The sequence below is a fragment of the Ursus americanus genome, chromosome 6 (assembly GCF_024610735.1).
Source record: "Ursus americanus isolate L20-20 chromosome 6, mUrsAme1.1.p, whole genome shotgun sequence".
Classification (NCBI taxonomy): Eukaryota; Metazoa; Chordata; class Mammalia; order Carnivora; family Ursidae; genus Ursus; species Ursus americanus.
Window position 1 is genome coordinate 29,319,515 of NC_142132.1, and position 13,235 is coordinate 29,332,749.

The 13,235-nt window shown below is 47.4% G+C and overlaps 1 protein-coding gene across 1 annotated transcript in view; it reads right to left on the reverse strand.

Annotated features, from left to right (window-relative positions):
- The window catches only part of R3HCC1L (R3H domain and coiled-coil containing 1 like), a 193,701-nt gene that overhangs the window by 72,866 nt on the left and 107,600 nt on the right, over positions 1–13,235 (reverse strand). The gene's annotated exons all lie outside the window — the stretch shown is intronic.

Below are 13,235 nucleotides of genomic sequence, written 5' to 3' on the forward strand. Positions count from 1 at the left end.
TTAGGAGCCACTCTAAATCTAAGATGACCTCATTTCTATGTCCTTAACTGCATCTGCAAAGACACTTCTTCCAAATGAGGTCACCTTCATAGATTCTGGGAGTTAGGACTTGGACATATTGCATTTGGGGCCACTATTCAATCCAGCCCTGCCTACTCCTACCCTTCATCAGAAAGCAGTCTATATCTCACAGGAGAATCAATACTGGAGGAAGTTTGATTGACTAAGAGGTTAGTGAGTTAGAATCAGATAGGAGCTACCTAGGTATAATGGTCAGGGGTATGCCATAGGTCAAAATATACTGCAGGGCAAAGATTATAGGATTAGTCGTCAATGCACCTAGATTTCATACTCACCTCATGGTAATATAGCAGATGCTTCTTATGCACCATTCCACATCCCCACAGGGTGGTTAATGCCCCAAAGGTTACCTCCACAATACAGGACACAATTGGAGAAAGAGTTGGTAAATAAATGCCCTAAACATAAGACTCTGAAAGGTAGAGAGAAGGCAAACCAACTAGGGACCTTGGAAACCAAGGAATGACATGACATTGAGTTCCCTGAGTTTTCTTTTTGCCTCATATATTCCAGACTTGTTACTGAAGAAGCCAGCAACCTGGCAGCACCAATAGACACAGACCACAAAAGCCCCAGCAAAAGCCTACTCTCTCAGCCAAAGGATCAGGAAGCCTATCTAGACAGAAAACTTTTAGACAATGGCTGCTGTACTTGAGTAAACACCATAGAAAAGAAAACCACCACGGCACCATTCCCCCCACAACCTGAGGAACACACACATACATACACAAGAGCAAAAGCCAAGAGTCTAGATTTCCATTCTTACCGAGCTGTAACAAGACAATGAATCCCCACCCTAGTGCAGGGTGGTATAATAGTAGAAGGTTGAGTAGGGAGCTGAGACCTGCATCTCTACTGAGTGGTGGCATGTCAGGAAAGCTTCAGGAAAAAAAAAAAGGAAAAGGAAGGAGGAGGAGGAGGAGGAGGAGGAGGGGAAGGAGAAGAGAAAGAGAAAGAGAAGGAAGAGGAGGGGAGGAAGTGGAGGAAGAGGAGGAGGAGGAGGAAAAAGAAGAAGGAGAAGAAGGAGAAGGAGAAGAAGAAGAAGAAGAAAAAGGGGAGGAGGAAGAAGAGGAGGGGCACCTGGGTGGCACAGCGGTTAAGCGGCTGCCTTCGGCTCAGGGCGTGATCCTGGCATTATGGGATCGAGCCCCACATCAGGCTCCTCTGGTATGAGCCTGCTTCTTCCTCTCCCACTCCCCCTGCTTGTGTTCCCTCTCTCGCTGGCTGTCTCTATCTCTGTCAAATAAATAAATAAAATCTTTAAAAAAAAAAAAAGAAGAAGAAGAAGAAGAAGAAAGAAAGAAAGAAAGAAAGAAAGAAAGAAAGAAGAAAGAAAAAATGTTTTAAAAAGCCAAAAGAAAACTTTAGAACAAAAACATACAATAACTAAAATTAAAAATCTCAGTGGGTAAACTCCAGAACAAAATGGAGAGAACAGAGGAAAGAATCAGTGGATTCAAGGATAGAAGAACAGAAATGCCCTAATCTGAACAACATAAAGAAAATAGAATTAAATAAAGAAGAAGAAGAAGAAGAATGAACGAAGCCTCAGGGAACTGCAGGCCTATAACAAAAGATCTAATATTCATTATTCATGTCATTGGGGTTCTGGAAGCAGCGGAAAATGAGGGCAGGACTGAAAAAATACTTGAAGAAGTAATGGCTGAAAATGTTCCAAATTTAGCAGAATGAGTAAACCTATAAATTCAAGAAGATGAACAAACTCCAAACAGGATAAACCCAAACAAATTCATACTGAGACACATCATAGTCAGACTTCTGAAAACCAAAGGCAGAAAAATCTTGAAAGCAGAGAAAGAAAAATGACCTTACCTATAGGGGAAAAACAATTTGAATGACAGTGGATTTATCATCAGAAACTAAGGGCCAGAAAAAATAGCACATTTTCAAGAAAGAAAAGAAATGAAAGAAAAGAACTGTCAAGACAGAATTTTATATCCAGCAAGAAAAATTCTTCATGCATGAAGGGGTAATCAAGCCCTTCTCAGATGAAAAAAACTAAGAGAATTTGTTGTCAGGAGGTCTATCCTAAAAGAATGGCCAGAAGTTCTCTAAGCAGAGGGAAATGATAAAAAGAAAGCACTTTGAAACATCAGGAGGGAAGAAAGAAAAACAGAAAAATAAAAAGATGGGTAAATACCTATTTTATTCTGTTCTTGAGTTTTCTAAGTTACATTTGACAGTTGAAGCAAAACTTATTAACACTGTCTGGTATGGTTATAAATTTATGTAAAGGAAATATTTAAGACAACTATATTATAAATGGGAGAGGGTAAAGAGACAAAGGAAGATAAGGTTTCTACAGTTCACTCTGGGAAAATAGCAATACCAGTAGACTTAAAAATTAGATATGTTTAATGTAATACCTAAAGTGACCACTAAAAACTGCTGTACAAGGAGATACTCTCAAAAACACTATAGATTAGGGGTGCCTGGATGACTCAGTTGGTTAAGCATCTGCCTTTGGCTCAGGTCATGAGCCCCATGTCTGGCTCCCTGCTTACTTAGCAGGCAGTCTGCTTCTTCTCCCTCTTCCTCTGCCCCTTGCCCTGGATTGTGCTCTCTTGCTCTCTCTCTCAAATGAATAAATAAAATCTTTTAAAAAAATACTGTAGATTAATCAAAATGGAATTCTAAAAGATGTTGAAGTAGCCCACAGGAAGGCAGGGAAAAGAAAGGGAGAAACAAACAAATGAAAAATACCCCAGACCAAACAGAAAAGACAAAACAAACGACAGACTTAAGCACTGATAGATCAGTAATTGCATTAAATGTAAATGGTCTAAATACACCAATTAAAAGGCAGAGATTGATGGAGTGGATTTAAAAACATGACCTAACTATATTCTGTCTACAAGAATCTCATTTCAAATATAACGACATTGGTAGTTGGAAGGAAAGGATAGGGAAAAAAAGATATCATTCTAGAATTAATCAAAAGAAGGCAGGTATGGCTATATTAATATCAGATAAAGTATAGTTGAGAGCAAAGATAATGATCAGAAAGAGAGAGAGACATTATAGAATAATAAAAGGGCCAGTCCACCAAAAAGGGCAATCATTAAATATTGCATGTACAAACAACAGAGCTGCAGATAATGTGAAGCAAAAACTGAAAGGAAAAAATATCAAACATCTATTATTTTTATGATCTACAATTAGAGTTGGTAACTTCAACATTCCTCTTTTGATAACTAATAGAGCAACCAGACAGAAAATCAGTAGGATATAGAATTCAACACTACCATCAGTCAACAGAATCTCACTGACATTTACAGAACACTCTACCCAATAACAGCAGGATCCACACTCTTTTCAAGTGTTCCTGGAACATACACCAAGATAGACCATATCCTGGGCCACAAAACATACCTCAACAAATTTTTAAAAATTTAAATCATACAGAGTGTGTTATCTAACCACAATAGAATCAGATAGAAATCAGCAATTGAAATAAAACTGGAAAATTGCAAAATACTTGGAATTAAACAACACACTTCTAACTAATTCATAGGTCACAGAGGAAGTCTCAAGGGAAATAAAAAGCATACACTGACCAAAATGAAAATGAAAATGTAACATATCAAAACTTATGAGAGAAATAAAGCAGTGCTAAGAGGAAAACTTATAGCACTAATGCTTATATTAGAAAAGAGTAAAGTCTCAAATCAATAATCTAATTTCCTACCTCAAGAACCTAGGGAAAGAACAAAATAAACACAAATCAGAGGAAGGAAATAATATGGATAAGAGCAGAAATTGGAAACAGAAAAACAATAGAGAAAATTAGTGAAACAAAAAGTTGGTTCTTTCAAAAGACTAATAAAATTGATAATCTTCTAGCAAGAAAATAACAAAGAAAAAGAGAGAGAATACACAAATTACCATATCAGGAATAAAGGAGGGAATATAATACCTGTAGTCATACACCCTGTCAGACATCAAAAGGATAATAAGAGAATACTATGAACAACTCTACACAAATAACAGACAACATAGGTGACTTGGACCTACAGGTAACATCATATTTAATGGTGAAAGACTGAATGCCTTTCCCTTAAGATTGGAAACAATCCAAGACAAAAATATCCATGCTTACCCCTTCTCTTTATCTTTATACTGGAGGTCCCACGAAATGCAATAGAACAAGAAAAAGAAATAAAAGGCATCCAGGTTGTAAAGGGTGAAATAAAACTCTCCCTATTCGCAGATGACATAATTTTCTATGAAGAAACTCCCAAGGAATATATAAGCTACTAGAAGTGAGTCTAGCAATTTCACAGGATACAAGGTCAATGCTAAAAAAATGACTGTATTTTTATTTACTAGTGATGATCAGTGGAAAATCTAAAATGTTTAAGTGCTGGGATGCCTGGGTGGCTCAGCTGGGTAAGCATCTGCCTTCAGTTCAGGTCATGATCCCAGAACCAAGTCCCACCTCAGGTTCCTTGCTCAGTGGGGAGCCTGCTTCTCCCTCTGCCTGCCACTCCCCCTGCTTGTGCTCTCTCTCTCTCACAAATAAATAAATTAATAAAATCTTTAAAAATAAATAAATAAAATGTTTAAGTGCCATTTATAATATCAGCAAAATGTGGAACACTTAGGCATAAATCCAACAACAATATGTCATATTTGAGATCTTTAGGCCAAAAACTACAAATCATTAATTAAAGAAATCAACAAGAAATGGAGAACTGTATTGTGTTCATGTATTAGAAGGCAAAATTTTCTTAAAATATCACCTCTCCTCAAATTGATGTATAAATTCAGTGCAATTCCAATCAAAATTATGGCAGGTTCTTTGGCAGAAATTGACAAGCTGGTTCTAAAATGTATGTAGAAAGGCAAAGGAACTAGACTAAACCAGAACAATGTTGAAAAAGAACAAGGTTGGAGGACTCATACTATCTGAGACTTATTATAAAACTGTAACAATCAACACAGCGTGTTACTGGTGAAAAGGTAGGCCATAGGCCAGTGAAGCAGACCAGAGTTGAGATGACACAGCACAGAACCAGGGGTGGGGGGGCAAGGAGGCATCTTCTCACTTCTGAGGGAAGGTGGCACCATTCTGCGCCTTGAGAGGAGGCAGCTTTAGGAGCATCAAGAGCTAGCCCCTCTGGCTTGGATCTCAGCATTTTTCCCAGTGAGCAGTAGCCATGAATACTTGAAAAGTTTTTCAAGAAGCTTCTCAGTAATGGACATCAATGGTGGTGGAGGGGAGGGTGCAAACCTGGGGTGCAAGATTAAAGAAGATGCTGCAATCTAACCCTAATTAATAGTCTGGTTTATGAGTGCATGTTGACCCCCCGCTGAACACTCCTAGATGTGAACTGGGTGAGAATTTGGTTGGGGCAGGGACAGGGGTTGCTGGAAGTGGTCCCTAAATAATAGGGACAAGAACCTAGAAAATGTGACCTTTCCCATTAGTATGACGCCAGTAGCACAAAGAGCCTGGGAAACTTGGGTTATATTTACTTTTCTAGATTTCCCAAAGCGGCTACATAAATAACAGGTGCTCAATAAACAGGCGGAATGAACAAGTAAATGAATGATCTTATCTACACAAACAGATTCCACTGGCTGATGTAATTGATGTAATTCATATAACGATATAAATATAATTCATGACTTATGTGACTTACACTGGGGTAGGAACAGGGTTTTTATCTCTTTGTATCCCCACCAAGCATAGCAAAGTGTTCTCTGTACAAATATGACCGATCCCTGCCCGATATTTAGTACAAGATAACACCCCCACTTGAATGAGACACATTCACCTATTAGCTCTGGTTTACAAATCCCTGCCAAAGGCACAAGGCACTGCACCAAGTTCCCGTCACACCACCTCACCACGGCGACAGTAATTCAGAGTGCTGGTGGGCAGAAGCTTACGCTCATTAATTGCTAATGAGGAGAGGAAATTATTTCCCCTAAGAAGTTAAGTTTCTGCTGATATCTTGGTGGAATTCCTTCTCTCCCACTTTGTTTACTAGCACTCAATGCTAAAAGGAGACATGGTTTATCTACATTTTTTTTCTGGATAGTTCAGTCACACTTTAGAGGTCAAGCTGTCCTAAGAAGAATGGTTTTCAGTTAATGGCTAGGAAATGAAGCTTTTCTTGTCCTTTCTGGGCAGTTTCCTTTGTGAACAAATGAACAACCTCATAGCTATTTAACTCTTCTTGAGCCGCTGGTGTGTCCAGAATGGTCCAGGATGCAAAATTATCCCAGCAACTCAAGATGTACTGTGAATTATGAAAGCCAGGACCAGCTCCAGGAGGACGGAGAGGGCCTCTGGAATCTGCCTGCCCGGAGCTGGTGGGCATCAGTGACACCCGTTGGCCAACTGGTCTCCTGGAAGATCTCAGACTTCAGGCTGATGTTCACAATGGCATAGATTTTGTGGTATTGAATAGATGGTGAAATTCCTGTCATGCAGGAAGATCCTGCCAGAATCTCGATGTTGGCCTGACCTCCTACCCCTGACCTAGCATGAGTAGGGCCCCGGAGAACAATAGTGAGGAATCCCTCCACCAGCACCGCAATGATGCTTTCCTCAGGGACATAGAGGTCCTTGTAGAACTCCACATAGGACAGAAAATATGGCATGAAGGGATTGAAAATGCATTTGGGAATAACTGGGATCCCCCCAAAACTCAGCCCATCATATGTGGAGGAGGCTCCTCATAACACAAGAGGACTCCAAGAGGGCTGAGCCCACCAGGCATGTCTGGGACTCTAAGGAAAAAAGGCATCCACAGGGCTCTAGATTCTGTCAGTGCAAACATCTTCCAACAGTATCTTCTAGAGAAGTGGTTCTCAAATATTAGCAGGCATTAGAATTATCTGGAGGATGTGTTGAAACACAGGTGCTAGGCCCCAACCCCAGAGTTTCTGGTCTGAGGTGCGGCCTGATAACTGGCATTTCTAACAGGTTCCCCGGGGATGCTGATGCTGCTGGTCTAGGACCACAGTCCAAGAACTGCTGGGCTGAAGTGTGAGATTTCCAGGCCGGCCTCTTGTTCTGCCTGCTGTTGTCTGAATAGACCCATCAATTAGCCCTGTCTTTTGGTGGGGCTTGTCTTTCTCCCCCCGCACTCCCCATCCTCACTCCTGGTGTGGCCTTTAATGCCAGTGGTTCCTCACCTCACCTCCAGCACTCTGTCCCTGGTCTTGGCTCAGCTCCTGCTTCATCCAGGGACTTCCCTTGACCTCTGTCCTGGCAGGTTCCCACCCCCACCCTCCCTGGCAGGCCAGGTCAGGGGAATTCTCCACCCAGACAGTTCCTTGCTGCCCCCTCCTGGTTCCTGGAAGCTGAGCCTTGGTTACAGGAAAATTAACCCTTTGGAGTCTGTCAGTCCCAGCCTTGACAGATCTTATATTCTAGCCAGATTGAGAGAACCAATTCCTCACAAAGAATCTTGAAAGTATTTGCAAAGTTCTAGATCAACAAACTCAGATGCGAGAGAACACAGGACTGTGTTTAGGTCACGCATATCTCTCTTTAATCGATAGCTCTGTTTCCCTGTTTCCGAACTCCTATTTCCCACACACCGCCCCAGTGAATCCCGGAGATAATTCATAAATCTGGGGCTAAGAGTGGCTCCTGTAACACTTAGGCCTTCAGTCTGGCTCTGCCCCCAAATTGGTTGACGATCTTCCACCAAGAGGCTAAGAAGAGGCGAGAGCCAGGGCTAGGGGAGATGTCACACAGGCTTCGAGGTTCCCAGGTTAGCCCACTGAAGCCTACTACCCTCATGGGCCACAAGAAACTGGGAGAAGCGGTGCAGTTACTGTACTTGTTGCTTTTAAAGATCCAGGAAAGCAGCTTGGAATAAGAAATGTTTTTTAATTTAACTTGTCTCGTGTTGCCTGAGGAAAAGGGGGTTCAATCACAGGCGGGTGAGAAGGTCAGCACAGACTTCTGGGAGCTTCTGAAGGGGCCTCAGAGGCTTCGGGGCTGTGGCACTGAGTCTTCATCCCATCTCATTTCCCCCAGAACTTATGACTTTAATTTACCTGAATAGAAGAGCGTCCCGGCACCGCCAGCGTTAGCTGCTGGGACAGGGAAAGTAGGGGTTTGCAGGTGGCACTGGAAGGGAAAAGAGCGAATGGGAGGGGAGATATTCTCAAGGGAACTAGAGAAGAGCTAGGGCATGTGGCTGAGAGCAGGAGGTGGGGAGAACGAGAGGGAGCGAACAGGGGCGGGAGGGCCTGGAGGAGAGGGGAGCTGATGATGGGGAGAATGCTCGTTGATGACCCTCCTCAGGCGAGGACTTGAATATGAGAAGCAGGGTAATGAAGTGCGAGCCTATATGTCGGGGAGCGGGGCGGGGGGGGGTGAAACAAAAACAGGCTGGGGGCAAAGGCGTGTGTTAAGCTATTGGTATCAAATGAAATTGAACACCCAAACATCTGTGGGAATTCAGGGCCTTTGAGCTGGGGATCCCAGGGGCAGAGGTGGAAATGGGGGAGCCTAAGTCAGGCTCTCTGCCTTTCAGCAGCTTATGGGTTATTAAGATCCTCCCTGTGCACCCCCCCAGAACACCCCTTCCCAGCCCCCTACTTTTACCCCCCACCAAAGGTTTGAATCTGTGAAGAGTTAAATACCACCTCAAGACGGCACCAGCAGAGATTAAATTCCTACGGCCAGGTTCTAATCAAACCCACCCCCACCCCCTGCCCCTCCTCAGAAAGCTTCAGTGCCCCGCACCTGCCGAGGCAAGGTTCTGGGGCTCTGGTGCTGCCTGGCCGACAGCTCTCTAAACACCACACAAGTGACCAGGCACCCCACCTCCACCCCCAGGGCCCACCTCCAAGCCACATTCCCATCTCCATGTGGCACCTCATGGCCTCCCACCCATACACACAGCCGTCCTCAGACCTCCATGCCTCGGAGGGCATCCCCGCCACCTTGTCCAATTGCACCCCCCCCCCACAGGGCACAGAATTCACAGGGCAAGGGGATGTGCCCACTGCAGGCTCAGTCCCACTTCCAAATGTGAGCTCAAGGAGCTCCTTGCCCAAGAAGCCAAGCTGGCCTCCGGCCCTCCGTCCTGAGTGCAGACTGCACCGCCAGGCTGTGCACCCAGGCCCGGGGCAGCCAAAGGGCAGCTGCTGTGTGTCTGCACAGAGCCTCCTGTATGCGCGCTCCTGCCACAGTAGAAGGTGCCTTGCTGTGTGGGAAGGGGCAGAGGGTGGGAGAGGAAGGAGGTGTGACACACTGGGGCTCAGGGACAGGGGCAGATGCTTCCCATAATACCATGTTTCTGGATTCAATTCTGGCCTTCCAGGTCTTTCCAGAGGTGTTATTTGTCAAGGCAGGAAGATAGACCATGCTTTATTTAACAATGAGTTAGTTTGACTTTTAACTCTTAGACATATGATATGAGGCCCCCTTTGACTCATGCCCAGGACCTGCCCATGTTGAGGTGGGCCTGTCCAACCCCAAGCGTTATCAAGTAATAACAATTTTTCCAAAGCTTCCAGAGGAACAGGGCAGACAGTGACATGGCATATCACAGAGCAAAACTTCCTAACATTTCTCTTTACCGGCTCTGTCTTCCCCCAAATGTCCTCTCCGCCCTGCAGCCAGCTCATCTCTCTCTCTCCCCAGGAACCACCTCCCAGGCCAGCCTGTCCCCAGGCAGGCCGCCCCTGTTAGATCCACCTCCTCACCTCCCCCCACCGAGACTCCTCAAAATCCCCTCAGCTCCCACCCCTCCCCTTGGAACAAAAGCCCTGCACCGGGTTAAACAGCTCTCAGCAAAGGGTCCTGTGTCGAAATGGTCAGTTCCCCTCCCTGTGTCCTGCCTTCTGTCGCCCCGGCCTACTGTCCATCGCCACCACGTCTGAGTCAGCTCCCACCAAGCTGGTGCACACAGGAGGACAGAGACTGTGTCTGCTTCAGCTCCGGGATTCCTCCAGGACCTGACCCCTGGAGAGCATTCACGTAAGCTCCCATGGGGGAATTCGCAGAGGAGCTAGGATCAGACTGAGGCCTAAAGGACAGGTAGAATATAAGAAATGAAGTCAGAAGAGAAAAGAAGGACAGGGAACAGGAGGAACAGCAGTGGATTCTGCATATCCTATGGGCAACAGTGAGCCACTGAGGATTCCTGAGCTAAGGCATGACAAGATGAATCTGCTCAGGTTTCACTGAAGTCAGGGACAGCCAAGATAGGGGAAGAGAGGAGAGCAGTTTGGCCCTTAGATGTCAGAGAGTAGGGGTGCAAAGGCAGGACAAATGGACGCAGGAGGCTGTGCCCTGCGCTGGGCGAAAGGACTTGCCTGAGGCCACAGAGTTCAGAGTCAGAGCAAGAACTCAGGTTCCCCCTATTCCTAAACTGTACAGTTTCCTCCATAATGAGTCTCCAAGGAGGTGGGGCCGGATTGAGCCTTGAAGGCCATGGAGCAGGACAGCTTGCCCCGCAGCCTGGCGCTGGGTACTATAGCCAGCCTCCCCCCCCCCCCCCCACCCAGGGGCTGCTGGCAACATCCCAGGACACAGCTTTCTGCAGGAGATCTCGGCCTTCCCGTTTGGAAGGAAAGCACAGGCCCTGATTTGGCCAGGTTTGAGGAACACCCCATGGGGAAAAGACTCAGCTACTCTTCACCTCTCAGCTCCTCACCCTGGTGGGGGGGCAGACGGAGAAGCTTATGCCCCAGGCCCTGGGGGCCTGGGGGAGGGGACATGGGATAACCTCTGATGCCTGCCCAGTGCTCCATGGCTTCCACCACTTTACATGACCACCCCTCTTCCCATCTCTCCACTTAGTGAATTTGCAGAGCGGGGGGGAGAGACAGAACAGACCCCCAATCAACCAACAGATGAGACATTGTCAGCATTATCATAACAGTGAGCAGGTCTGTCCATCCCTCAAGGCACTTCTTCCATGAAGCCTTCAATCCTCAGACTCCCCTCCCGCCCCTCCCCCCACAGTACCCGGAGCCCAGAGCCCAGAGTTAACTGTTTCTGCTGCAGTTCACCACTCGCTACTCTTTGCAGATAATGTGTGTGATTCTGGCCAAATCACTTAACCTCTCTGTGCCCCAATTTCATCATCTGTAAAGGAGGGTGATGAAAGTGTTGTCCATGGGGATTTTAAGAGAATTACGTGAGATGACACACAGAGCAACCGCACCGCACCTGCTCGCTGTTATGATGGTGATGACCATGCCTCATCCCTTGGCCGATCGGGAATCTGTCTCCCCCACCCCCCTGCACATTCCTTGAGGGCAGGGATCACATCTGGCTTGTTTGTGTCCCCCCAACACCCCCAGCTCTAGCTCAAGCGCCAGCACGGAGCAGCCACCAGCACATGCGGAGCTCTTGCCGTGCACCAAGCCTGTGACGGAATCCCGATCAATCAGAAGTTCCAGGGGCCCCCAGAGTTGAGGCGGACACGGACCTGTATATCAAGAGGTCCTGGGCTCTGGCTGAGGCTGTGAGCACAGTCAGGCACGAAGGAGGAAGCAGCAGTCTCCATCAAGTCAAAACTGATTGAGATGAACTGAATTGTCCCATTTGACCCCCACAACAACCGAAAGTAAGGGTGAGGAGACGGCCACTCAGCTGAGAAAATCCCATCACTAGTAAGCTGTAGGGCTGGGTCCTGGGACCCAAGCCCCTCGCTTCTCAATAAGAGAGCCTCACAGTGACCCACCCCCCCCCACCCCCCCGCCAGGAGATTACTCCTTCCACTGCTCCCTAGCCGCAGCCTCTACCCAGTGTCTTGTAGGTCAACGGACTTCCGGGCAACACATCCATTCATTCCCTGGGCTCTAGCCGGGGCCAGCCTCCAGGGTATTTTTAGTTCTGGGCAGTCGAGCCTGGGTGGGTGATTGGCAGCAGGTGGAGCCCTCCGTGTTGTTCCTGGCTCGGCATGAGAAGTGGCTGGGCATGGGGAGGGGGCTGAGGCATACCTGGCACCCTAGCCCACAGCTGCCTCATTGTCCCCAGGGGTGGGGCTGGGCTGCTGCTGCTGCCACTGACCCAAAGCTGGGAGCATTCTTTCCTGTTGATTCATGCAGGGAATGCTCTGGGCCCTGTTGGGGCGGGGCGGGGGCACTGGAGGGACATCTGGGACACGAGAGGCCAGGGGTGGACAGTAGTCCTCCAGGAGCCGGGTCAGTGTGACCTGGCTGTCACCCAGGGGTCAGAAAGGTCCACCTTGCCATCCTAGCCCTTATCACATTCTGTCTCATGCCTTGTGGTGGTGTTTGCTTACAGATCTGCCTCCGCCACCAGACTGGGAAGCCCCCCTCCCGCCCCTGCAGTGTCTAGCACTCCAGCACCCTGTCTAGCAAGGAGGAGAAAATCAATAAAGATTTGCTGAATGAATGAGCCTTTGGAAGGACACTCAGGCAAGGTTGGGGAAAAGGGGGAACCAGGCTGTACTGATCTGGACCTAGGGAAGGAAGCTGGGAGGCTGGAACTCTCTGCCCATTTTACAGATGGGGGCACCGAGGCACCAGGAGGGACCAGGACTATGGGAAAGAATTTGGAGGAAAGGGGCTGGGATTCCTGTGCCTGGGAGTTCAGCTAAGCTGATTGGGCCTCCCTCTTTCAGCCTTTTCTACTTTTGTTTTATTCCACAGTCCCCCCACCCCACCCCACCCTCTATACACCCCCCACCCCCAACCCCCGCCCCCGGGCCTGTCAAGGTCCAGGACGGCCTCATTCAACTGTGTAAGGAGTTGTAGAGAAGGACTTAAGTTCTACCATTTACTGTTTATTACTGGGGGAAGCAAGTCAGTCCTGTCTCTTGGGGCTCAATGTTCCCAATTGTGCAATGGGCAGACCAGAGACCTCGCGCTCACGAAATACTCAATACATTTCGAGGGACCAGGGCAAGGGAGAGGGCTGCTTGTTACCCCAAAGAGAGCACACCTGCGCTACACCACCCTAACCTCATTTGAACTGAGCCTCCCACTCCCCCCTCGCTGCCCCCGCCCCCAAGGGAGTCAGTCTGGGGGCCCCTACGCTAGTGAGGCGCTCCCGTTTAAAAGATAACTGTGCTCTGGGCACTGACACCTCCCGGGCCTCACTGGATGGGGGGACTCTGGGGGTGGGCAGGTCACCCCGTTTCGCAGAGAAGGGCACTGCGTGTGGGACAGGGACTCCCGAG